The 27873-nt window shown below is 41.5% G+C and overlaps 1 long non-coding RNA gene across 1 annotated transcript in view; it reads left to right on the top strand.

The window, feature by feature from the left end:
• The window catches only part of LOC122451183, a 44791-nt gene extending 19643 nt beyond the window's left edge, over positions 1–25148 (top strand). The window contains exons 3-4 of the long non-coding RNA XR_006272335.1: positions 12294–12452; positions 24702–25148. This is a non-coding gene — a long non-coding RNA (uncharacterized LOC122451183). The remainder of the gene's footprint in view (positions 1–12293; positions 12453–24701) is intronic.
• Positions 25149–27873: the final 2725 nt, after the last annotated feature.

The following is a 27873-nucleotide window of genomic DNA, read 5'->3' as shown; positions in this document are numbered from 1 at the left end:
GTCCTTCCAATGAATAGTCAGTACTGCTTTCATTTAGGATTGACTGGTTGGATCTCTTTGCAGCCCAAGGCACTCTCAAGAGTCTTCTCCAACACCACAGTTCAAAAGCATCAATTCTTCGATGCTCAGCTTTCCTTATGGTCCAACTCTCACATCCATACATGACTACTGGAAAAACCATAGCTTTGACTAGATGAACTATTGTTGGCAAAGTAATGATTCTGCTTTTTAACTAGCTAGCTATGTTGGTCATAGATTTTCTTCCAAGGACCAAACATCTTTTAATTTCAGGGCTGCAGTCACCATCTGTAATGATTTTTGGAGCCCATAAATGAAGTCTCTCACTGTTTCCATTGTTTCCCATCTCTTTGCCATGAAGTGATGGGACCAGTTGCCATGACCGTAGTTTTATGAATGTTGAGATTTAAGCCAGCTTTTTCACTGTCCTCTTTCACTTTCATCAAGAGGCTCTTTAGCTCCTCTGATTTCTGCCATTAGAGTGGTATCATCTGCATATCTGAGGTTATTGATATTTCTCCTACCTATCTTGATTCCAGCTTGTGCTTCATCCAGCCCTGCATTTCACAAGATGTACTCTGCATATAAGTTAGATAAGCAAGGTGACAATATGCAGCCTTGGCATACTCCTTTCCCAATTTGGAACCAGTCTGTTGTTTCATGTCAGGTCTAACTGTTTCTTCTTGATGTGCATACAGATTTATCAGGAGGCAGGTCAGGTGGTTTGGTATTCCCACCTCTTGAAGAATTTTCCACAGTTTGTTGTGATCCACACACTCAAAGGCCTTGGCATAGTCAATAAAGTGGAAGTAGATGTTTTTCTGGAATTCTCTTGCTTTTGCTATGATCCAATGGATGTTGGAAATTTGATCTCTGGTTCCTCTGCCTTTTCTAAACCCAGCTTGAAATCTGGAAGTTCTCAGTTCAAGTACTGTTGAAGCATGGTTTGGAGAATTTTGAGCCTTGCTTTGCTACCATGTGAGATGAGTGCACTTCTGCCATAGTTTGAACATTTTTTGGCATTGCCTTTCTTTGGGATGGGAATGAAAACTGACCTTTTCCCAGTCCTGTGGCCACTCTGATTTTTCCAAATTGCTGGCATATTGAGTGCAGCACTTTCACAGCATCACCTTTTAGGGTTTGAAATAGCTCAACTGGAATTCTATCACCTCTACTAGTTTTGTTCATAGTGATGCTTCCTAAGACCCACTTGACTTCACGTTCCAGGATGTCTGGCTCTAGGTGAGTGATCACACCATCGTGGTGTTCTGGGTCATTAAGACCTTTTCAGTATAATTTTTCTGTGTATTCTTGCCACCTCTTCTTAATATCTTTTCCTTCTGTTAGGTCCATACCATTTCTGTCCTTTATTGACCCCATCTTCACATGAAATGTTCCTTGGTATCTCTAATTTTCTTGAAGAGATCTCTAGTCTTTCCCATTCTATTGTTTTCCTTTATTTCTTTGCATTGATCACTAAGGCAGGCTTTCTTATCTCTCCTTGCTATTCTTTGGAACTCTGCATTCAAGTGGGAATATCTTTCCTTTTTTCCTTTGCCTTTCGCTTCTCTTCTTTGCTCAGCTATTTGTAAGACCTCCTCAGACAAACATTTTGCCTTTTTGCATTTCTTTTTCTTGAGGATAGTCTTGATCACTGCCTCCTGTACAATGTTATGAACCTCTGTCTGTAGTTCTTCAAGTACTCTGTCTATTGGATCTAATCCCTTGAATCTATTTGTCACTTCCACTGCAAAATTGTAAGGGATTTGATTTAGGTCATACCTGAATGGTCTAGTGGTTTTCCCTACTTTTTTCAATTTAAGTCTGAATTTGGCAATAAGGAGTTCATGGTCTGAGCCACAGTCAGCTCCCAGTCTTGTTTTGCTGACTGTATAGAGCTTCTCCATCTTTGGGTGAAAAAAAATATTATCAACCTGATTTTGTTATTGACCATTTGGTGATGTCTCTGTGTAGAGCTGTCTATTGTGCTGTTGGAAGATGGTGTTTACCAGTGCATTCTCTTGGCAAAACTCTATAAGCCTTTGCCCTGCTTCATTTTGAACTCCAAGGCCAAACTTGCCTGTTACTCCAGGCATTCCCAGTTCATGAAAACTGAGAGAATTCCCTACCACTCGACCTTCCTGAGCAGGGAGTCCTTCAGGCTGGAATGAAAGACCCTCGACAGTGAGTCCAAGCTTTATGAAGAGATGAAGATCTCTGGTAAAAGGAGGTAAATGGATGATTAGAAAAGCTAGTGCTACATTGCTGTAATTAAAATGGATAACCAGCAAGGACCTACTGTATAGCACAAGGAATTCCACTCAATGATATGTGGCAGCCTGGATGGGAGGGGCGTTTGGGGGAGAACGGATACACATGTATGTATGGCTGAATCCCTTTTCTGTACACCTGCAATTATCACAGTATTGTCAATCAGCTATGTTATTGTTGTTCAGTCACCTCATCATGTCCCACTCTGCAGCCCCATGGACTGCAGCACACCAGGCCTCCCTGTCCATTACCAACTCCCGGAGTTTACTTAAACTCATGTCCATTGTGTCGGTGGTGCCATGCAACCATCACGTCCTCTGATGCCCTCTTCTCCTCCTGCCCTCAATCTTTCCTAGCATCAGCGACTTTTCTAATGAGTTGGCTGTTTGCATCAGGTGACCAAAATACTGGAGCTTCAGCTTCAGCATCAGTCCTTCCAACGAATATTCAGGGTTGATTTTCCTTAAGATTGAATAGTTTGCTCTCCTGGCTGTCCATAGGACTCTCAGGAGTCTTCTCCAGCACCATGGTTCAAGGACATCAATTATTTGGCACTCTTCCTTCTTTCAGTCCAGGTCTCACAACCTTTGGGAAGAGCAGAACCTTTGCTATACTGACCTTTGGTGTCAGAGTAACGTCTCTGCTTTTCAACACACTGTCTAGACAAAAAGACATGACACTAAAAGATGAGTGTAAAATTAGCAGCTTAGAAAAAAGAAATTGAAAAGCTAGTATTATTGTAATTTTGATTTGTAGCCCCACTTTTTGTTTTTAATTTGATTTGAGACTAATATGTAGCAAACATTTCTAATACTTTTTTTTCCATTTAATTTGGGGGAGAAATCAGATTGGTCTCTAAAATGAATGTATGTGTCTGACCTCAAGGATAGCATTTGGAAATCTTTGTCCTCCAATATGAAGGTAAACCAGGGTCAGGTCCCTTTGAATGCAGCAGCTAAATAACAGAAGCTACAAAATAAACTCATGTGAGGCAATAACAATAAGAGCAGGCTTCAAGAAAAGGAACCGAGGAACAGTAATAGGTGCAGAAAAGTCTCAGAACCTGTGTTCCAGATACTGCCTTGAATAATATTATAGTAAAAAATATCTGGGAAAAAATTTTAAGAAATGTGTAGGACCTTGTATTAGTAAATCTGTGTGCATATGTGCCAAGTCGCTTCAGTCATGTCCAACTCTGTAACACTTTGGACTGTAGCCCGCCAGGCTCCTCTATCCATGGGATTCTGCAGGCAAGAATACTGGAGTAGCTTGCCATGCCCTGCTCCAGGGGATCGTCCCAGCCCAGGAATTGAACCAGCATCTCTTGTGTCTCCTGCCTTGGCAGGTGGGTTCTTTACCACTAGCGCCACCTAGTAAGCCCTAATAGTCTGCAGGGTGCCATAGCAGAAAAGCACACCCTGTGTGCCTTAAACGGCAGAAATTTATATTTTTTCACAGTTCTAGAGACTTAAGTCCAAAATCAAGGTGTTGTCAGGGTTGGTTTGGATCAGACTTCTCTTACTGGCTTGTACACAGCCGCCTTCTATTGTTGTTGTTGTTTAGTTGCTAATCATGTCCAACTCTTCTGCAACCCCATGGACAGGACTGTAGCCTACCAGGCTCCTCTGTCACGTCCCCACATAACCTCTTCTCTGTGTACACACAAAGACAGACAGTTCTGGTGTCTCTTCCTCTCCTTATAAGGACACTTCCTGTTGGATTAAGGCCCCACCCTTTGGCCTCATTTAACCACTAACCTCCTTACAGACCCTATCTGCAAATACAGTCACATTAGTGGTTAGGGCTTCAGTATATACATTTTGAGTGGAAACAGTTTGGCCTATACATTCCATCTTTTGCACCCCCCGCCCAAATTCATGTTATTTTCATGTGCTATTAAAATACACTCACCTCATTTCCACATCCCTAGAAGTCTTAAGCCATTCCAACATTGATTCCAAGTCCAAAGTCTCATTAAGATGTCACTTGATCAGGTATGGGTGAGAAGTGATGCATAAAATTAACCCTCACAGAACCCATAAGGAAAAATATAACACATTGTTGAAACACAAATAACAGAAAAGTTGAACAAGTAAGGGTACTTTCAGTGCTGTAAAGGAGTCCAGTCCCTTAAATGAACTGGAACATACCTCCAATTCAGATTGCTGTAGAATTCTTTCTTTCAGAACTTAAGATAATTTTGACATTCATATGGGAGAACGAGTGAGGACAAGAGATTTTGAGAAAAAGAAATTATTAGCAGTATAGAAAGCCTTTCCTTATCTGATGTCAAAGTGTCCTGCAAAGCTGTGGTAAGTAAAATAGTGCAGCATCAATGCAGAATAGACACAGGTCGTGGAGTATAATTAGAGTACAGAAACAGACCCAGGTTAAATGAGTAAAGTTCAAAAGCAGTTAATCATAGAGGGAAGAAGAGTTTTAAAAAATGAACAGTATTAAACTAGAGAAAGCTTTTTATAGACATTAAAGAAGACTTAAATAAACGAAAAGGCATCATATATTGATAGATCACAAACTTAGTATTATTCATATGACAGCAAATTGATCTACAGATTCAATACAATCCCAGCATCTTTGCAGAAATTGGTGAGCTGATCCTAACATTCTTATGGAAATATAGAGACCCAGGATAGCCAGAACAATTTAGAAAGAGAACAAATTTGGAGGACTCAGGCTTCTCAATTTCAAAATACACTACGAAGCCGTCAAAACCAGGACAGTATGGTACTGACATGGGCTTCCCTGGTGGCTCAGCAGGAGAGAGCCCAGCTGCCAATGCAGGAGATGTGGGTTTGATCCCTGGGTTGGGAAGATTCTTGGAGAAGAAAATGGCAACCCACTTCAGTATTCTCCAACCTGGGAAACTGCATGGACAGAGGAGCCTGGTGGGCTACAGTCCATGGGGTTGCAAAGAGTTGGACATGACTTGGCGATTAAACCACCACAACCTAGTAGTTATCTTATCAAATGTCCCCAAGTCTGGGTTTGTCGGATTAGATGGGATAAAATATTTTTGGCAAGATCACTACTGAAGTGATGCTGTGACCTTTGTCCTTCTCCGTGCATCATTTCAGAAGGTGCGTGCGTGCAGTCTCTGCTGCTAATGGTATCGACTTTGATTACTTGGTTAAGGTGCTGAATGATACAATTATCCACTGTAAAAGTGTTTTCACATTTGCAGTGAATAAATATCTTGTGGGGAGACACTTTGAGACTATTCAAATGTCTTGTTTCTCATCTCACTTTTGCCCATTAACTTGAGCATCCTTCAATGGTTACTTCTCTGCAACAATGTTCACTGTGGTGTTTACTAATGGTCATTTTTAATTTTCATCATTCCTTATAAAATTATTAATTGAATTCTACTGTAAGGAAGAGCAAGTCTTTCATCTCCACTTATTATTCATTTATTTTTTGTATCAGTACAGATTCATGGATATTTATTTTAGTCTATGGGTTATAATCCATTACTATACTTTTATTTATTTTGTTGCTCAAACTGTCCCAGATTTAGTCAGTAGGAGCTTATTCAATTTAGTCCATGTGTCTTTTTCAACACGTTCACATCATTTGTTGAACACTTCCTTCTTATTTTTTGGTTCCATAAATATTTCAGGCTCATCTTATACATATAATTTTTAATGCTTCTGTCCTCCAATTTCCTATATCTTTAAGGACCTGCATTTCCTTTTATCAAATAATGATACTTATAAACCAAAAGATGAGCACTAGGTATAGTTATTACTACTGAGATGTTACTACTTCTAGGATCTCTTAGGAAAGATAGCTATGAAATGATATATTTACTTACTAATGCAAAATATGCATATATATTCATTTCTGTATCTATTTATGCACACACACATATTAAAACTATAAGTTCAGACTAATAGTTCTACTCCCAGTCCCACATCACTAGATTTATTGTCATTTTCTTCCTTTCCTTATTTATAGCTCCTTTCTCTGACCGGGAGAAGCTTGGCCCTCATTTTTCACCACATATTCACTTACTATAATCCAAGTATACACATAAACTAGTTTCCAAATTTCTAACTCACACCCTTACATCAAAAACAAATTTACTAATGTTAAAAAATAATCAAAGATGTGTGTTAAAGATGGTAAGGCAGACTTTGTTCAGGACCATCATGGTAGGTGGAGGATAACATACTCTACAGAAAACAGTTTAGACAGCTCTTATTCACTTAAAAATCACATCATTAAAGTCATTCCATACCAATTCAGGGAAATTGTCTCCCTGACCCCCCACCTCTCTTTTTTAATGGCTACCTAGCATCCAGTGTATGGATGGACCATAGTTTATTCAATAACTCTTCAATGTATGGACATTTAGGTTGTTTCCAGTATTTTGCATATGCAAGCAATGCTGAAGAAGTGTTCACATTTATTTTCATATTTTTGAAGGTGTAGCTGCTGGATAAATTACTAGAAGTGAAACTGCTGAGTCAAAATGTTGGTGTGTATGAAATTTTGTTAACTATCTCCAAATTCCCTTCCAGATGGAGCACACCAATTTTCATTTCCACCAGCAATGTATGAAAGAAACTATTTCCTTTGGGGATTTATTTAATGGTCAGAGACAAGGCCACATAAACTTCTGGGATACAGACATTTTAAAATTCAATTTAATATTTGTTGAAATACTTCCTTGCTTTGCTCCTCCGTATGTGTAAGCCAGCAGTTTGTTAACTATGACATTGGGCAAGATACTTAAACAATAAAACTTGGTTTTATTGTTTATAAATATATAAAATAATAAAACTTGCTTTTAAAAACTTTTTTAAGATAGTAAATGAGATTACGTATGTAGGGAGTGTATTACAGTGCCTGGCAATAAATGAGAATTTGGGATGAGTGAAGTGCTTCATAAATACATAGTGAAATAAAGTATTTAATTTTCTCCTGGCAGCTTTGCACAGCACAAATGCCTGAATAAAATGGCTCTTCTTCACAGTAGTTCACCTGTGTCTGTGCTGGGGGATATTAGGGCCCGTCCTTTCCGTTAATTGTTGGGCCCTCAATTGTAGCACAGCATCATGGTCAAATATTTATTCAGGAATGTGGTACATCTCGATTTAGCTATTTGTCCAAAATATCTACCAAACCCACCATCTCTTCTCTATCCCTAAAGACACTGCCCTAATCCAGGGCCCCATCTGTGACCTGGTCTCGGGTCTTCTAACAGCTCTCGCTGACTCTGGACTTGCTCCTCCAACTCCTTCTCTACCCCGTTCTGGAGGATTCCACTGTAATCTCTTTTGGGTAATTTCCATAGTTAAAAGCCTTTCTTTGATTCCACATGACTTAGGGATTTTAAAGCCCATAGGTATATTTGCCTTTTCCTTGATAATCCTTGGGCTTTCCCACCAGTAGGCTTTTGGGCATGTTATTCCATTGGCCTGGAATTCCCTGCCTGATCTTTCAGCCTGGTGAAATCCTTGTGAAATTTTTGTTTTGTGGGGTCCCTGACTGCTTGCTACTGCCAATGGCACTTGGAATGAAATCTCCACCCTAGCTCTTAACAGCTGTTCTGGCCCCCTGCTTAGACCTTAAGTACAAAATCTAGGTTTTGTTTATCCTTGCTTCATGTACCGGGTTATATTGCCTTAATCTTCCTTGTTCTCTAACAGTCTCCTTAGTCAGACTTCAGTTGCTTGAGAGCAACAGTGATGGTTTAATCACCTTACCATCTGTAAGACCTCACAAAGAACCTGGTCTAGAGTGAGGGGTCAATAACGCATGTTGCTGAGTGTGTTTGCTGTGGACCGTGGGGTCAGGGAAGAGAGACTCCAGTTTTCAAAAGCAGAAGAAGAAGTCTGTTCTCCACACTGATGGGACACGCATGACTCGCTCCCACCTATTTTCTTTCTTTCCTCCTATGGGAGGCCAAGGCTCCCAAGACCAGGCTGCTTGTACTGAAAACTGCTCTGCTCTTTTATGCACTGCCTTAAGGAGAGCTTATCCCCGCCTCTTTAACATGAAGTGGTGAAGTTATTTTAATCTTGTTAATCGTAGTTTATTTTGGGTAGTCAGGTGAACACTGATACATGTGTCTTAAACCAGTGGTTCTCATTTTTTTTTCTCCCAATGCCTTGTCCCAGAGTATACTTGAGGATTTGTCAGACTAGAGTGTGAAGGAATGAAAAAGGGTTCAGAAGTCTTTAGAGGTCAGTAACAGAGCCCCCTGTCTTCCTCTTAGCCAATGAACTCACTCTGTAGAAGGAGTGAGATACTCAGAACTGTATTAGAGAAAGTCTAACCCTCACTGTACACATGTGCCTAACCGCCAGTGATTCCCAACCGCCAGCTATCCTGAACGGTGTCTAAGGTCAGTGCATGCGCCAAACCGCAGGCAATGTCTGAGGCGGTGCCTAACGTCAGCGCATGCGCCCAACCACCAGTGAGTCCCAAGGGCAGGAGATCCTGAAGGGTGTCTAACGTCAGCGCATGCGCCCAACCGCCAGTGCGTCCACACCGTCCACACCGCCAGAGATCCTGAAGGGTGTCTAACGTCAGCGCATACGCCAAACCTCAAGAGCTGTCTGAGGAGGTGTCTAATGTCCGCGCATCTGCCCAGCAGCAGGTGATGTTTGAAGGGTGTCTAATGCTAGTTAGCACATGCTCCGAGCCACAAGTGGAATTTGTTGTTTGAAAGTGTGGAAGAATTATCTGTCTCAGACATGCATGCACCCACTTCGTGGTTTTGGATTGTATGTGCTCTCGTCTTGTCTCTTCACTAAACTGTGAGTTTCCTGAGGGCAGGGTATAGATCAGAGTCTTTCCTGTCTGTCCCTCCCTCTCGCCTGGTGAATGTCTAGTGCAGTAACAAATCCACACTAGATAATCAATGTTAATAGATCTATAGAGCCGGTAACAGACAAAAGTCATCAAGTTAACTCCTAGAGCAAACTGTTCAGCATGTAGTAGGGCCTGAAGAATTTAGGGGTTACTGACTGGAGAGGAAGAGGAGGGGGAGGAATATATTTTAGCTATTAATTCTTGCCTTGGTATTTTTAGTCTTGTTTTGAAAGATTAAAAGAAAGAAAAAAAATAGAAGCTCTATTGACAGTTAAAAGCGGACATCTATTATCTTCACCAAGTAGGTGCTCAGTCTTTTCAGGAGGAACTTAATTCATCTTTAAATTTTTTTTCAACATCCCTATAATTATTTTTCCTTTAAGAAATTTTCCATTTTCATGAGAAAATTCAGTTTCAGAGAAGCTAATGAATTTGCCCGAGTAATTGGCAGAGCTCTCTAGACCCTAAGGTTTTGCTTCTGGTTGTCTTCTACTCTGCCTCCTCCTGGAGCCTGAGAGCACTTGTGAAAACAAGGCAGCCAGGGGGATGGTCAGCAGCTTCAGGAGATGCTTGAGCTCAGGTCGTGTTGCTTAGAGTTTGAAAAATACAGAAGTTAATAGTGCAACTACTGTTCAAAGTTAGCAGATTTAACTCTTCTCCATTTGTTTCTCTTTAAAGAGAGAATGAGAGGGAAAGAGCTCAGGAGTCACCTCCTTTCCTTAATTTTTCACCCTTTAACTAACCATTGGGCTTCCCTGGTGGCACTAGTGGTTAAGAACCCACCTGCCAATACAGGTGACAAAAGAGACGGGAGTTCGATCCCTGGGTCGGGAAGATCCCCAGGAGGAGGAAATGGCAACCCACCCCAGTATTCTTGCCTGGAGAATCCCATGGACAGAGGAGCCTGGTGAGCTATGGTCCATGGGGTCATAAGGAGTCAGACACAGCTGAAGCCACTTCGCACAGCACACAACCAGCTGTTAACCCATCTTTAGAAAAGTGAGTAATGAAAAAGCAGTGCCTCAGCAGTGCAGAAAACTAAAGGAAAGTAAGCTATGTAGCTTTTTTTTTTTTTTAATGAAAATAGGGAATCATGCTATAAGATTCTCTTCTTAGCATGAGCTTATTTGGCCTGAGAAACCATATGAATGCTCTGAAGAGACTTGTCCTGATTTCTGGAGTATTAATCAGTGAGGAAAGGAGCCTGCACTGGGAGTCAGGCCCCAGGTCTGACTGCCACTGTTCTGGTGGGCAAGACTGAGTCAGAAATATCATCTCTTCAGTTCTCCGTTTTTTCATTATTCAAAAGGATACAGTGGATTAAAACAGAGATTCTCAGCCTCAGCAGGGTTGATCCTTTGAGAAATTCTTTGTTATGGAGCCTGTCCTGTGTATCCTAGGGTTTTACCAGTATCCCTGACCTCTACCAGGTAGACCACATTACCACTCCTCTCCATCCTTCCTCATGAGATGTGATGACAAAAATCCCAGACACTGTCCAATGTCCCTTAGGGGACAAAAATACCTTCATCTGCACCACTGGCTAGAAGCAGATTTTGCATCCACTGGATATTTATTGAGAATGCCTGACAGGAAAGGCTCTGAGCTATGCACTGGGGACATGACAGTGAAGAGAGTCAACGCTCTTCTGTCTTCATGGAGCTTCTGTCTGGTGGGGAAGGGAAGTCTCCAGGCTGTGGGGGAGACACTGGAATGGGTGTTGTACTTATGTCCTGGCAGGAATCAGGGGTCCTCTGGACCTATTACTCTGAGGACAAGTAAAACCCTGGAAGGACCCAATCACTTTTCAGTACATCATGTTATCTTGACCTGTTGGTCCCTCAGATGAGTGGGGAAAATGAGTACTTCCACTTGGGGATAGAGAGCTTCTGCAGCACAGGCTCATAAGGAGTTGGAGAAATGAAGAGTTGAGTGTAAAATGGGCCCCAGAGCAGAATAAAATAATTCTTCGTGCTTACATACCATATACCTCTGGGATAACGATTTGGGCATGTTTATTTTCCTCTTGGTTACCATATTCATGAGTAGAATGCCGCAGGGTGAGCCAAACATGGTGCCTGGAGTTACCTTTCTTAGCACTTGATTTGCTTTTGCAGTTCAACTTTCTATTTTAATAAAATCAGAATACACACAGCACCTGCAGTGCTATTAGCACTCAATGTTTTCACATCTCTCTGAGGTGTTTATATTTTAGTGGGATTATGAGGACATTCTCAACCCAGTTTGAGAGGGGTAAAAAAAGGAAGAAAGTAGCTCTTTCCTTAAAAAGAATGCATTGATAGGATATTAACTTGCTAGGCACTATAGCCTAGAGGGTCCAGGTTAATAGGGTGGACTGTTTGGGTTCATAGTTATTGCTCAGCTACTTTTTAGCTGTGCAACTTCAAGAAAGTCACTTGATCTCTCTACTTTTTTCTTTTTCACAAGTAAAATCAAAATAGTGATAGTATTTACCTCCCCAGTTTCTTGTGAGGATTAAAGGATTTTGAACAGAAACTGGCATATGGAAATCCCTTATTAAGTTTTGAAATAGTATCTGGGAATCACTAGGTTACTTGGATAAGGTCCTGGCTTATCCAAGTCATGAGCATAATTTTGCCAAGCACTATGTTTAATGGACCCGGTGTTCTTGCCTGGGGACGGAGGAGCCTGGTGGACTACAGTCCATGTGGTCACAAAAGAGGCACAGCTTAGCAACTAAGCAGCAACAGGATTTCAACTGCACATATTTTTATTTATACAAATGATGATCACATGCTACTTGTGAGTAGATCTCTACCCCTGCTCTTCAAAATCTCAACTTTATAGAAAAGTTTTAACAATTCAAAGGGCCTCAACATCACCCCAATATCTCAAAACAACCTCCTTGAAAATGGCTCCCTTCCACAGGGAAGGACCTATGGGCATACATTTTAAAGCTAGAGGAAGGCGAGGAGCCTCATTGTCTGGACCAGCTCCAGGGTCAACCTGTGGTCACACCCTCTGGATGTTCAGGCTGTATTGATGGTCTGCATGGGATCTACACCATTTCCACTGGGGTTTTGCTGTGTCTTTGGCAAAGCTGTGGGCTGTTGCCTCGGTGACTTGGACTGAGACAACAGCCCCTGTCACAAATCACTCTTTACAGTCTGATTTTCCACTAGGACTCTCAAAGACCCGCCAGACTGGACCAAGGCCTCTGGAGCACTTCCCAAGAAGCTTCTTGCTTGGAAGATTAGCAGTTTCTCCCCAAGCATCGCTCTCAACTTGCTGAACACCTGGCAATAGTTCCAGCAGGACGTCTCCCTCAGATCCCAGGACAGGTAGGCGCTTGTGCACATCTAGCGCTTCTGCTCACAGCCACGTGGTCCTTCCCACCTGGCACTTACTGTGTATATTACTTACATATGTGTGCATACGCAAGTGTGTATATGTGCTATGCTTAGTTGCTCAGTCGTGTCTGACTCTTTGTGACCCCTTGTACTGTAGCCTGCCAGGCTCATCTGTCCATGGGATTTCCCAGTGCTATTTCCTTCTCCTGGGGATCTTGACTGCCCAGGGATCGAACTAGGATCTCCTGCATCAGCAGGAGGATACTGTACACTGAGCCACCAGATATTAGAACTCTAATTTCTATTTAGATTTTACCTTGAGAAAACAGATACACACTACACTTTGCTAGTATTGAATGTCTGACTGATACTGGCTCCATCACTCATCACTTAGGTAGAGGACTCTGCATCGCATGGTCTGCAAGAGGAATGGGAGCTCCGTAACTCAGGGTTGGTGGCAGCTACCTCATTCTGAACTTACAGTGATGTGTTGTAGTTTTCATGTTCTTGGTGAAATGGATTTATACACTATATTACTGATTATGATAAATTAACAGTCTTAAAATGTACAAGTGACTTAAAATATTTTCTGCAAAGAAACTGCTGGTCAAGATGGTCCTAATAATTCAAGTCAATAATAACAGAAGGAAAATGGAAAAACAGCATGCCTCATCCTAGTTTGAACTTTTTCTCAGCCATATTGTGAGCTAAAAACAATACCTATTGGTGATATGTTATCTAGCAGCATTTTTTTTGAGAAAATATACCCACTTAATCAGCCTTTTTGAAATAAAAGTGATTATTTTTTATAATACATGAGAAAATAATGGCCTTTGAAGAAAACTCACGGTTGGGGGAAAGAATTTTGAAAGTTCATGTTTAAAGATATTTTCATCACTATGTGATTTTTGTTCCTGATATTAAGACTGATTTATTTTACCTGTAAAACACTTATATTTCAATATTAATAATGCTTTGAAAGTGAATTTTCTAATTTCTTAAAAAAAACTGTCCAAATGAAGCCTTTAGGTAGGTTTTAAGATCATCTGTAAAAATATAAATATTACATACCTTCATTTAATTTGTAAACAAAGAGATTAACATTATAGAAGATGGAAATTTGTTGATCAAACATAAGACTTGTATATGAATATGGTTTCCCATAAGCACCTGTGTTACTTTGTGACGTGTATTTTTCAACTAGGCAACTATTAAAATGAAAAACCAAAGTAAGTTTAGAACCAGGCCATCAAATCAGTTCAGTTCAGTCTCTCAGTTATGTCCGACTCTTTGTGACCCCATGAACTGCAGCACACCAGGCCTCCCTGTCCATCACCAACTCCCGGAGCCTACCCAAACTCATGTCCATTGAGTCGGTGATGCCATCCAACCATCTCACCCTCTGTCGTGCCCTTCTCCTCTTGCCCTCAATCTTTCCCAGCATCAGGGTCTCTTCAGATGAGTCAGCTCTTCACATCAGGTGGCCAAAGTTTTGGAGTTTCAGCTTCAACATCAGTCCTTCCAATGAACACCCAGGACTGATCTCCTTTAGGATGGACTGGTTGGATCTCCTTGCAGTCCAAGGGACTCTCAAGAGTCTTCTCCAACACCACAGTTCAAAAGCATCAATTCTTCGGTGCTCAGCTTTCTTTATAGTCCAACTCTCACATCCATACATGACTACTGGAAAAACCATAGCCTTGACTAGACAGACCTTTGTTGACATAGTAATGTCTCTTCTTTTTAATATGCTGTCTAGGTTGGTCATAACTTTCCTTCCAAGGAGTAAGCATCTTTTAATTTCATGGCTGTAATCACCATCTGCAGTGATATTGGAGCCCAGAAAGATAAAGTCAGCCACTGTTTCCACAGTTTCCCCATCTATTTGCTATGAAGTGATGGGACTGGATGCCATGATCTTAGTTTTCTGGATGTTGAGCTTTAAGCCAACTTTTTCACTCTCCTCTTTCACTTTCATCAAGAGGCTCTTTAGTTCTTCTTCACTTTCTGCCATAAGGCTGGTGTCATCTGCATATCTGAGGTTATTGATATTTCTCCCTGCAATCTTGACTCCAGCTTGTGCTTCCTCTAGCCCAGTGTTTCTCATGATGTACTCTGCATATAAGTTAAATAAGCAAGGTGACAATCTACAGCCTTGACGGACTCCTTTTCCTATTTGGAACCATTCTGTTGCTCCATGTCCAGTTCTAACTGTTGCTTCCTGACCTGCATACAGGTTTCTCAAGAGGCAGGTCAGGTGGTCTGGTATTCCCATCTCTTTCAGAATTTTCCACAGTTTATTGTGATCCACACAGTCAAAGGCTTTGGCATAGTCAATAAAGCACAAATAGATGGTTTTTTTTTTTTTTAACTCTCTTGCTTTTTCGATGATCCAGCAGATGTTGGCAATTTGATCTCTGGTTCCTCTGCCTTTTCTAAAACCAGCTTGAACATCTGGAAGTTCACGGTTCCTGTATTGTTGAATCCTGGCTTGGAGAATTTTGAGCATTACTTTACTAGCGTGTGGTGCTGCTGCTGCTGCTACTAAGTCACTTCAGTCGTGTCCGACTCTGTGCGACCCCATAGACGGCAGCCCACCAGGCTCCCTGGGATTCTCCAGGCAAGAACCCTGGAGTGGGTTGCCAGTTCCTTCTCCAATGCATGAAAGTGAAAAGGGAAAGTGAAGTCGCTCAGTCATGTCTGACTCTTAGCGACCCCATGGACTGCAGCCTACCAGGCTCCTCCGTCCGTGTGTGTAATTAGTGCAGTTGTGCAGTAGTTCGAACATTCTTTGGCATTTCCTTTCTTTGGGATTGGAATGAAAAATGAGCACATTAGTCATTATTATACAATTTTTAAAGTATCCTGGTATGTTACTTCTGGGTTTACATGTGTGGAAAATTGCCTTCTGAAAGATGTAAGCAAAAATGTGTTCCACACTTAGTCTTGCACTCATAAGAAAGGCAGCTTTGGGGTCTGAATAGGATTTGGAAAGGTAGAAAACATGAGGAGGTAATGATGTAAAAACCAAGAGATAGGAAAAGAAAAGCAAGTTTGTGGAAGAATGAATATAGTGTTTTGGCTGAAGCAGAGCTGCATTAAAAGACTTATAGTGTTGGGGACTTACCTGGTGGTCCAGTGGTTAAGACTCTGAGCTTCCAATGCAAAGGGCATGTGTTCTATCCTTGGTCAGGGAACTGAGATCCCTGTGTGGATGACTATGTGTCATTGCCAAAAAACAAAAACATCCACATAAACAACAATAATGAAAAAGATTAACAGAGATATATTTGGGTAGAATTAGAACAGGAAAAAATTGAACAAGTGAGGAGGCAAAAGAGAAGTTTATTGTGCTCACCTAGACATGAGAGGTAAGGGCCAGAAGGAGTGAAACTTGGAGGGAAGAAAAAGGGAGTGCAGATGAAAGACAGCCTTCAAAAGACAAGTCAGCAGGGCTTGGACACATTAAATGACAGGTGAGCAAATGGAAGAAGACAGAATGACACCAGTATTTTCATTTAAGTTGGTGTGGTGTGTACGTTGACATCAAGAAGAGCAAAAGTAATATTTAGAAGGGCAATGACAGGTTTGACTTTTTCATGTTGAATATGAATTAACAGAGAAACATTTGAAGTAAAATGTCCAGGGGCATTTGGGAAACTTACATTGCTCTGACCCGCAGATGGAGTTGGAAGTCATCTGCATGGAGGACAGAACTGAAAGAGGTCTTTATTATACAAAGATTTATAGTGGAAAGGTCATTTAAATAACTTCATACAGAACAACAGCACTACATACCTTTAAATAGTGGAAAAATTTAATAGGAAAAAAGTAATTACAGTTATTTGTATGTTATATTTAAAGCAATTTCTATTCTAATTCCAACTGGCCACTAATTCCTAGAATGAGCAAAGAATTAATTTCTTTTTGTTGCTGTTTTACATACCCAGTGAATCTGTGCACGAGTCTCTGGGAATCTACACTCTGTGTTACTTTCTAAAAAATTGTGTAAATGTACATTTATTTTCTAATCTTTTTGTAATCACAAAGTTTTTCTTTTTTTAAACAAAAATTATTGGTATATTGATTTGAGTTTTGTCTGGTCTTTTATGCACAAATACCACACATAGTAAAAAAGTCAGTCTTGGACTCCCTAACATGTAGTGAAACTTTAAAGACCCTTTTAGCAAGCAATCTGAATGCAAGATCCTTTGATATTTTTATTATTGTTTGCCTTGAACTAGCTTTTTGATATATTTTTTAAAAATTGTGGTAAAAGACACGTAATATAAAATGTATTAATACCATCTAAAACTTTTCAAGTGTGCAGTTCAGTAGTGTTAAGTATGTTTACATTGTTATGCAACCGATCTTCAGAAATCTTTAGTCCTGAAAAACTGAAATTCCATAACCATTAAACAACAGTTCTCCATGTCTCCTTCCCCTTAGGTCCTAGAAACCACCATTGTGACATTTTCTTTTCTTTTTTAACTTTTTAACCACACTACAAGGCACGTGGGATCTTAGTTCCCTGACCAGGGGTTGAACCTGTGCTCCCTGCAGTGCAAGGGCAGAGTCTTAACCATTGGACTAATAGGGAAGTCCCCATTGTATTATATTTTCTGTTTCACTGAGTTTGAGTACCTAGATACTGCTGCTGCTAAGTTGCTTCAGTCGTGTCTGACTCTGTGCGACCCCATAGATGTCAACCCACCAGGCTCCCCTGACCCTGGGATTCTCCAGGCAAGGATACTGGAGTGGGTTGCCATTTCCTTCTCCAATACATGAAAGTGAAAAGGGAAAGTGAAGTCGCTCAGTTGTGTCCCACTCTTAGCGACCCCATGGACTGCAGCCTACCAGGCTTCTCTGTCCGTGAAATTGTCCAGGCAAGAGTACTGGAGTGGGTAGCCATTTCCTTCTCTGTGTTACTGGATTATTTTAGTTTTATGTCCTTTTGGTTTGTACAGGTTATAGCACATGTCAGAATTTTCTTTTTTATGGCTGAATACTATTCTGTTATATGTATACATCACATTTTGTTTATCCATTCATCTATCAGTGGACCTTTGAGTTGCTTCCACCATTGGGCTTTTGTGAGTAGTGCTGCTCGGAACATGGGTGTACAAATATCTCTTCAAGACCATGCTTTCAATTCTTCTGAGCATGTTCCAAATGTAGAGTTGGTGGACCATACAGAAATTTGATTTTTAATTTTTTGAGAAGCCACCATACTCTCTCATGGTGACTACACTATTTTACATTCCTATTAATAGTTGCAAAAGGGGAGTTCTCTGGTGGTCCAGTGGTTAAGACTCTGCTTGCCAGTGTAGGGGGCACAGGTTCGCTCCCTGGCCTGGGGAGATTTCAGATGCTGTGGGGTAGTGAAGCCTGTGGGCCACAGTTACTGAGCCTGTGTGTTCTAGAGCCCGTAGGCTGCAAATGCTGAGCTCACACACTGCATCTAGAGAGTTTCCTCCATTTGTGGCAGCTAGAGAAAGCCCGTATCCAGCAACAAAGACCCCGTGCCACCGTAAATAAATAAACGTAAAAGTGGTGCACAGAGATTTCATTTTTTTAGCATCCTTGTCAACAGTTGTTCCCTTTTATTTTTTTCTTTTTGTAGTAGATACTTCAATGGGTATGAACTGGATGTCTCACTGAGGTTTGGATTTGCATTTCCCTATTGACTAGAGATGTGGTACATCTTTTCATGTGCCTATTGGCCATTCGTATATCTTATTTGGAGAAATTTCTTTCAAATTCTTTACTCACTTTTTATCACGTTCTTTTTGTTTCTGTTGTTGTTAAATCTTAGAACTTGCCCTTATATTCTTTATTTTAACTCATTGTCAGATATATGGTTTGCAGATATTTCCTTCCATTCCACGGGTTGTCTTTTCACTATTGATTCTGTCCTTGATGCACAGAAGTTTTACATTTTGGTGTAATCCAATTTATCTCTTTTAACTTTGTCTATGTTTTCAGTGTCATATCTTACGCAGTTCAGATCATGCTACACTAAAATATGACACCTTGGCATATTTTATATTTTAAGGTGAAAGATTTTAAGAAAACAGCAGAAGTAGGAAGGTTACTTTGACCCTCTGCTCACCCTTCACCCCTGAAGTAGGTCATAATAATACTCTTAAGTGAAAAGTGCTTTCCCTATAGAAGCAAAGGCGCATCCTCATCTCCAAAGACAAAAGGATGCCAGAAAGACTCCAAATAGGCCTTGCTAAATTTTTCCCAGTATACTACACTCACCTCATGCTCCTTGGCCTGTTATATTTCTTCACGACTCTCCACTCTTCATCAAATCTGGTGTGAAGATACTCAGGTTTCACTGTTTCTTCAGATCTTGATTTTCTTATGAAGGATCCATGTTTCTCAAGACTTACATTAAATAAATTTATATGCTTTCTCCCATTACTCTGTCTTGGTCAATTTAATTTTCCGAGTTAGCCAAGGATCCCAAGAAGGTGGAATAAAAATAAAGTTTCCCCCAAATTTCTAAGAAATTACAATGAAATATGTCATGAAACTTTTCTTCTGTGTTTTCTTCTAAGATTTTTATAGATTGAGGTCTTCCATTTAGATCTTTGATCCATTTTCAGTTCCTTTTTGTGTATGGTGTAAGGTAAGGGTACAACTTGTTCCTTTGCATGTGGATATCTAGTTTTCCCACAACTGTTTGTTGAAAATGTTTTTTTTTCCCATTGAATAGTCTTGGCTTCCTTATCAGGAATCATTTGACTATGATTGTGAGGGTTTATTTCTGGGCTGTCTATTCTCTTCCATTGTTCTGTCTGTATTTATACAAATACCACACTGTTTTGATTACAATAGCATTGTGATGAGCTTGAAATCAGAAAGTGTGAGACATTTAACTTTTTTCTTTTTCAAGATTGTTTTGGCTATTGAAGCTCTCAGCTTTACTGTTATGGCACAGTTATAAAGAGGGCAAAATTTGCAAACCATGTGTGAGGATTCATTTTTTTTCTAAGTCTCCTAATTTTTTGATATTCAAGTCATTTTCTGTGAAGTCTTTGAAGGCACCATTCTGTCATCAGCCTTGTAAATTTATCTTCATTTGTTCACTAGAGTAACTTTTCCATATGAGTGCCTTTCTAAGTGTCTGAACTGTGTTTTGACATCATGAAATCCTACATCTTTTGCAAGAAGTGCAGTTCTGTCCTGAAATAGATTTGCTCTTGTATTTCATGGTGAAAATAGTCGTTTATATGTACTAACCAGTGAATGGTACCTCACTTGTCTCAATGCATTAGGAGATCTTTGTGTTAAAGTAGGGAGGGATGTGAAACGGAGACTAATTTTGATAAATTTTCAGTTGTGTAGTGAATATTTTTTACAGAATGAAACTGTGAATTTGAGGTTTCTGATGGTAAATACTCAGATAAAGATAAGTTGTCATTGTTAAGTCCATCAGAATAGATATGTTCTTCAGAGTAAAGTGCTTTGAGAGAGCTGGAAAGAAAACCAAAATACACATTAGGCCCCTGACTTTGAGAGTTGAAGACAAAAATATTGAACGTTCCTGGGTGGGAGAATGAATTTTCAAAGAATTATGACAAGAATTTGACTAATTAAATGAAAACAGGTATTAAATAAAGATTTTCAGCTTAGTTTCTCAGGAAGACTGATTACCGAGGAGAGAGAAGTGTGGGATGTGATGTAACTCTGTAAGAAAGAAAGAGGACAAGAGGCTGATAGATGGAAAGGGACCTTGGGTTTCAATTTCTTTTAAAATAAAATGAGAGGTAAGAGATGTGTCTCCCACTGGGATCACACTGTCACACGTGTTCTTATTTTTGTGCACAGATTTTTTGCAGAGAGACAATTAGAGACCATGGAAAGCCTCTCATTTTTGAATTTATCTTGAACACTGTCGCATCTCCGTGCTTCCTGTCCCGTGAACTACTCCTGCAGGGCTTTTGTCAGAGCTGGCTTCCACCCACCCTGATGTTAGTCACTAACAGCTGAGAGTATTTCCCCTGGAACTACCTGCTTTTTAATAAGGGATTCTAGACATTTAATAGAAGCATATAAAAAAAAAAAGGTATAAAATATATAATGGTGGCATTTCAAGCATATCTATAAAGTCATATTGTTTTATTCATTCTTTACCCATTTCTATTAAAGGTGTTTACTGAGTTATGTGCTAGTCACAGTGTTACACTTAGAACACAAAAATAAACAAGTCCTTAGAAGAAGTTTGCTATCTAAGTAGTCCTCAACCAGGAGGAACAAGAGTACTGTCTCCATGTTTGAACATATCTGGGGGAGGTTTGGTTTGTTCCAATGACCTGGGGGACATTACTGGTATTTAGTGGGCAGGAACACTCTGGAAAGATTTGCCTGAAGAAGAATTATCCAGCCCTAAGCAGCGGTGTCTCCATTGATAAACAAACGCTAGAAAAAGAATAATACTAGTAGCAGTGATTTATTATATACCATACTGTCTTAAGCACCTTTCCTGCATTGCTTAATTTAAGCTCACCTTGACACTTTGAAGTAAATACTATCTCTACTTTCATGAATGGCTAAAAGGAGAAAGTCTTTCAAGGTTATTCTGCTAAGTAAATGGCAGGACCAGTTTTTAAACAGTGTCCTAGATTAGACCCCAGAACCTATGATTTTAATAACTGGACCACAGAGCTTCTTAAGCTGAAGATAAAACAGAACCTGGAGATCATGCTCAAGCAAGAGAGAGGGCACCTACTATGATTTAGTCATCTGTCTTCCTTAAACCTAGTACAAGGACTGCCAAAATGCCTTTCCTTTATCTGTCATTTTATTTAATTTAATCCTTCTCATCTTTATGGATAAAGAAAAGTGAAGTTCAGCAAGGTTAAGTCCTTCTAATATGTGACAGAGCTGAGATTAGAATCCAAGGAAAGTGGTCTAGCCATTATGGAAAACAGTTATGATGACTACTCAAAAAGTGAAAGATAAAAACTCCCATATGATCTGGCATCCCCACTTCTGGGAAATAAGCCAAAGGAAATGAAATCAGTATTTTGAAGAACTCTCTGTACTGCAGTGTTCAGTGCAGCATTATTTGAAACGGCCAAGAAATAGAAGAATCTGTGTCAATTGACAGATGAATAAAGATGGATAACAAAATGTGTGTATATATATATTCATATGTGTTCTATACCTATATGTGTGGTGGCATAGTATTCAGCCACGAGAAAGAAGGAAATCCGTCCATTTGTAACAACATGGATGAAGCTTGAGGGCATGTGCTAAATGAGATAATTCATATAGAGAAAGACAAGTATTATACGATCTCACTTGTATGTGGAATCTGAAAGTGCCAAACCTTGGAGGAATGTTTGTTGCTTGGGGTGGGGAGGGGGCTGGGGAGGTATTGGTCAAAGGACATAAACATAAGATGACTAAGTTCTAGGGGCCTAATATATACCATGGTGACTATAATACCTTATGGTATTGTAATGTATACTTGAGAGTTGTTAAAAGAGTAGATCTTAAATGTTTTGGCCACATAAAGAAAGAAAAGGGTAATTATATGAGGTGGAAGATGTGTTAACTAACCTTATTATGGAAATTCTTTTATAGCGTACTTTGTTGTTGTTATTTAGTTGCTCAGTCGTGTCTGACTCTTTTGAGACCCCCATGGACTATCTCGCCCATCAGGCCCCTCTGCCCATGGGATTTTCCAGGCAACTGGAGTGGGTTGCCATTTTCTTCTCCAGGAGATCTTACTGACCCACGATCAAACCCGTGTCTCCTGCATTGGCAGGCTGATTCTTTACCACTGAGCCATCTGGGAAGTTTCTAGTATATACATGTATCAAATAATCACATTGTATGCCTTAAACTTACACAATATTATATATCAATTACATTTCAGTAAATCTGAAAAAAATACAGAGTGCATCCACCACTTTAAAAAAAAGAAAGCAAAGAAGGGATTTGACAATTTGGCAGGAGCAAACTGCTCTACCTGCCTATCTCTCTTAGTTTACTCACTTTCCTAGTCCCTCAGTCCCTGATATCTGTTTACATCAGGTGTTGGCAAACTTTTTTCCAACAAAGGCCAGGTAGTGAATATTTTAGGCTTTATAGGTTATATGGTTTCTGTCATAACTGCTCTCTGCAGTTTTAACAAGAAAGTAGCAAAAAATTTTTTAAAAATTAAAGAAAGAAACTGTAGATAATTTGTAAACAAATAAACATGGTTGTGTTCCGATAAAACTTTATCTGTAAGAATAGTTGGTGAGTCAGATTTGACCCATGAATCATACTTGCTGTTCCTTGGTCTATTTCCAGTGGTAGACATTGTGCTTTTTAGATCAGCTTATACTTGAATCATCATTGATACCTTGGAATAAGACTGGTAAACATTTAGAACAATATTCTTCAAACTGGTAGTTCACTGGAAGACTTGAGAACTGTGTTAAGAATGTAGATTCCTTAGTCCTGCTCCTAAAGATTCTAATACAGAATGTCTGGGAAAGAGCCTCAGCATCTGTACTTGTGGTCCCTGGCTCTATATACATGCAACAAGAGTTTGAAAACTGTAAGTTTATGGCTTTAATAGATAACTTTGCAAAGACATAATATGAAATAAATCTCTGTGTAATTTGTTTCACCCACAATCCTAGCTCCATGCCAGAACCTCTGGTTTAATGAACAGACTATCCATCCATTCCATCTCCAAACCTCATGTCATTGCACCCTTTCCTGTTTTATTTAGAGGCAGACACGTTTAAGTGAAAATAATCACCATCAGAATACTAATGTGCTATAAGCTGATGTCAGGATATTTATTCAGCAGAATGCAATTACCAGTAAAATTTTATGTTCTTAATGGCGTGACTATAATCCAGTGTAGGCTTTTTAATCCCTGGTGATTTTTGTTTCATTTGATTTGTGATGAGTGGAAACCAGGCATGGTTGCTGGGGGCTGGCAAAGCAAGAATAAAGGGGAAATACCCCCATGGTCACTCTAGGCAGTTTTCAACTACAATATGTCACTAAATCTCCATCACCACTGGGTGGCTCTACATGATCCTGTTGTTAATTGAATTTTTCCCCAAGTAGAATGAGGGCTTATTTTGCATCAGCACAATTCCATTGTCTGATGACTGTTGTTGGTAAAGTCAGCTAAATTTAAGATATTTCAGTATCCACCTCCACAGGCACCGTTGCTATGACTTTGGAGTGAGAGTGATCAAATGTACAGAAAGGACAGCATACGGAGGAGACGGCACTGTGCTCACTACACGGGTGTGGACGAGGTGTTTGGGAAGGTCTCTGCACTGGTCCTGTGCTCACTACACGGGTGTGGGCGAGATGGTTGGGAAGGTCTCTGCACAGAAATGATGGTATCCCCTTCCCAGTGCGTCAAATCCAAAGGTACATGAGGTTGTTGTTTAGTTGCTCAGTCGTGTCCAACTCCTTTGCAGCGCCACGGACTGTAGCCTGCCAGGCTTCTTGGTCCATGGGACTTTCTAGGCAAGAACACTGGAATATGTTGCCATTTCCTTCTCCAGGAGACCTTGAACCCAGGGATTGAACACTCAGACCCCTGTCTCCTGCATTGGCAGGAGGATTCTTTATGGCTGAGCCACCAGGGAAGCGCCAAAAAGGTACACGAGGCTGACACATTTTGTTACTAGTGAGGTAGACTTTGATCATGTGTTTAAGGTGGTGTCTGTGAGGTTTCTCCAATGTAGATTTAAATTTTAACTTTGTAATTAGTAAGTGTCTTGTAGGGACATACTCCCAATGCTTTGTAAATTAGTGAGCTGGTTTTCAGGAAATATCCAAAATGAACACATTTAACTCTGTGCGTATGAATGATGTATATCAGAGAAATTGATGGCTGAAAGTGGTCATACTGTGAATGAATCTTAAAGTCTCTCATTTGAGAGAGAAGGGTTCACCTAAAAGCCAGCTGAGAATGTCATCTCAGATGTGGGATGACCAGCAGCCCAGCCCGTCTCCTCACCTCAGATTGCTTTATTCCTTCCTGACCGCTGTTAGGGTGTACCCTGTGTCCAGAGTTTGTTGTTCTCTGATTACATTTGTGTTATAGTAGAGGAAGAATCCATTCAAATCTTCCTCTTCTTCCTGCCCATTTAAAATAATTGTTGTTTGGTCTGTCAATGTCTCTCTTTCTCCCCCTCTGCAGTGAGAGATCTGTTTTCACTAACTTAGCCCATGGATTTTTTTTTTTTTTTTCTGATATAGAACTGAGAGACAGTAATGAAGAAATGAGAAGAAAGGGGAAGGATCCTTGTATACTGTGCCAGTTCCTAGGCTCCCGTTTGCTGGAGAATCCAGGTGAAGAGAAGAAAAAAAAAAGAATGTCAGTGACACTGTTGATATAAAAGAGAAAGAGCTAAGAGCTGAGGAGAAAGCAGAAAGAGCCTGATGGACTTAGAACCTTGTAGACCATTTTGTGACTGCCCTGGGAGGGGGCTCACGAGCGAGTGGCCAGAGTGCTCTGCGTGTCGTGGTGAAGACATGTGCGTCAGCAAGTCGCATGGAAGCACAGGAGAGCCAATGGAACGGTGCAGCTGGTGCCTCTGAGAGCATGTGCCCCCAGAGTGTGTGTCCCCAGAGACAGGCCTCTGGAAGAAGACCCTGTTCCAGTCACCCATGTGTTCAGTGGCTCCTTGAACCAGGGAACCAGGGAATGCTGACAAATCTAGTGTTTCTGATAATCAGCCAGTCCCTGTAGTCAAACCCACACATCAAAAAAATTAAGGTAAAAAAGGGACTTTCCTGCTGGTCTAGTAGTTAAGACTTCGCCTTCCAGTGCAGGGGGTTGCAGGTTCAATCCCTGGTTGTGGAGCAAAGATTCCACATGCTTCCAGGCCAAAAAACCAGAATATAAAACAGAAGCAATATTGTAACATTTAAAAATGTTCCACATAATGATCCACATCAATTTTTAAAACCCTGATGCATCAGGGCCCCTCCCCATGGGGTAAGGAGAGAACCCAACTCCTGCAGGACATTCAAGAAACTCATCTGCCTGGGGACCTGACCACACCGCACACTGGCTGGTTCACAGGACTTATTAGCCTATCCCAGACGTCCCAGTTCTATTAACACTGGCTTCAGGGAATCAAAGTTCCCTTTGACCCTTCTGAAAATATTAGGTAATGTCAGTGCAGGGGGATAATGAACTCTTTCTGCATGTTTGCCCTGCAGTGCAGCAATTGTTGCCCTTGGGAATGATTGTGCTAATTCTTAAATCATTAATGCCAAGTACTACATGACTACATACTACTCTAACCAGAGAGAATGCAAAACAGAGTGTGATACGTCTTTCTGGAGCATGAAGTTTATTAAGACTATGAAGAAACAAGAAAGGAGTTGGCAAGAATTATCCCCTCCCCCTACCACATGGAAGACAGAAGTGTGGGGGATGGGGACATGCCCCAGGGGACAGTCCAGTCTCTGAAGTTTCACCCAGCAGGGGAGGAGGGGCAGCCAGGCCAGGGTGGTGCCTCTTCTGGTCGCCCAGGCCCCTCCAGAGCATCCTCTGCGCTGGCCAGGGTTTTGGACAAGAGGCTTCCTGAAGGGGTGGAGGTGCTGGCTTTGAGCCCCATCATCCAGGTGGGAACATGCCCAGGTCCCAGAGGGCCTGGCAGGTCATCCACTGGGTGTTTCTGGGGTCACTTTATTATTACCCCTCTTGCTGGGCAGCCCACAGCAAAGATATTTAAATATGTATCTCCAGATTCTCCCAGACACCTCCTTCTTTTTCTGGGTGAGGCCAGGGGGAGTGACTGTGGACATATTCTTGGGCTGCCCAACAAGGGTGGAGCTTCCCGCATTAGGCACATCTGGGGGGCAGTGGGTTCCTTCAGGGGTTTTACCGCTGATGTCACGGGTGTTGCAGATGTCACAGGTGAGCCTGGTCCCGCACGTGTCGTGGCGGTCACTAGCGTGATTGGTGGCTGGGGCGCTGCGGCCATCACGGGTGTTGCCAGTGGAGGGGGCTGAGCTGGGGGTGACGGTCCTCGCCTCCGGGCAGGGTGAGGGAGTGGCAGGCTCTCTGGTCTTCTCCTTGACTCCTGGTTCTCCTGCTGCTGAATGGTCTCCCAAAGCCAGTCGGGAATAAGCATGGACACTTCAGGGCTGACGGGAGGCGTATGTTCTTGGCTGCTGAGGTCGGAGGAAACAGCCGGCCTCACAAAGATGGTGCGGGCCCCCACCTTGGGTTTGTTCGTGTCAGTGCCACTGCTTGTAAGCCAGCCCTGGATCTGGTCCCTCCACCAGCCCAGCATCATCCCCACTGTCACCCCAGGGTGCTCTTCACAGGCTAGCGGGAGTGGCTCCTCCTGGCCCATGTTCACCCATGGATGTTGCCAAACCTCATCCAAAGTCCCTCTGTTGGTAGGGTTGAGTGTTAGCATACTCTGTATTAAATGTGTTATTTCATTTCATAGATATTTGGGCACATAGTATTGCCCTCTAAGGATGCGCCGCAGCTCCCAGAAATCTTGTCCCCTGAAGGCGAGGGATCCAGTTACTACGGTGTACGCTGAGGTGTACTATGGATGACGCTGAGGCTCCACACATCCACCTCTGGGCCTGTGTAAGGCAGCCCCAGGAAGAGTTCTGGGGCCGTGAACATGGGGCTGCCGCAGAAAGTGTCTAGCTTCTTTCCTGGGTGCCAGTGTTTGCTAAGGCTGAAGTCTGAGATCTTGATGTTGTTGGCATCTAGGAGAATGTTGCCCAGCTTCACGTCCCGGTGCACCACGCCCCGCAGTGCCGCAGAGCCGAGACCAGCTGGCGGAACGCGCCTCGGGCCTCCCCCTCCGTCAGGCGGCCTTGGGTCTCCAAGTAGGTGGATAAGTCTCCCCCACTGAGGTACTCCATTACTATAAACAGAGTCTCCTCTGTATCTATAACCTCCAGGAGTTTGACGATGTTCGGGTGGTTCATGATTCTCATAGCGTTAACCTCTTGAAACAGTTGCTGGAGGCTGGTGAACGTCTGATGTGTCTTCTCAATGATCTTGATGGCTACCACTCCCTTGGTCAGAACATGCCGGGCCAATTTCACTTTGGCGAATTGGCCTTCACCAATTGTGTGAAGGATCTCATAATTTTTGATACGAGCCATCTTGTTAGTGGAGATGGCTATGAAGTCCTGCATCCCTAACCCTCACTAAGAAAGAACCCTACCAGCCCTCACTAAGAAAGAATGCTAACTATACTAACAATGATTACTATGCTAACACTATTACAGAACTGTCAGGTTGGTTTATTTCTTTTCCTCGGTTCTTGTCGCAACAAAAATTTGGAGTGATGGGCCAAAGTTGTGGAACAGCAGAAAAGTTACAGCTCAGTTCAACTCAAGGACTCCCAAAGGAGTCCTCCTCACTGTGTCAGTCCCTCTTGGC

Source organism: Cervus canadensis, chromosome 12 (genome assembly GCF_019320065.1).
Source record: "Cervus canadensis isolate Bull #8, Minnesota chromosome 12, ASM1932006v1, whole genome shotgun sequence".
NCBI lineage: Eukaryota > Metazoa > Chordata > Mammalia > Artiodactyla > Cervidae > Cervus > Cervus canadensis.
This window is presented reverse-complemented; position numbering and strand designations above follow the sequence as displayed.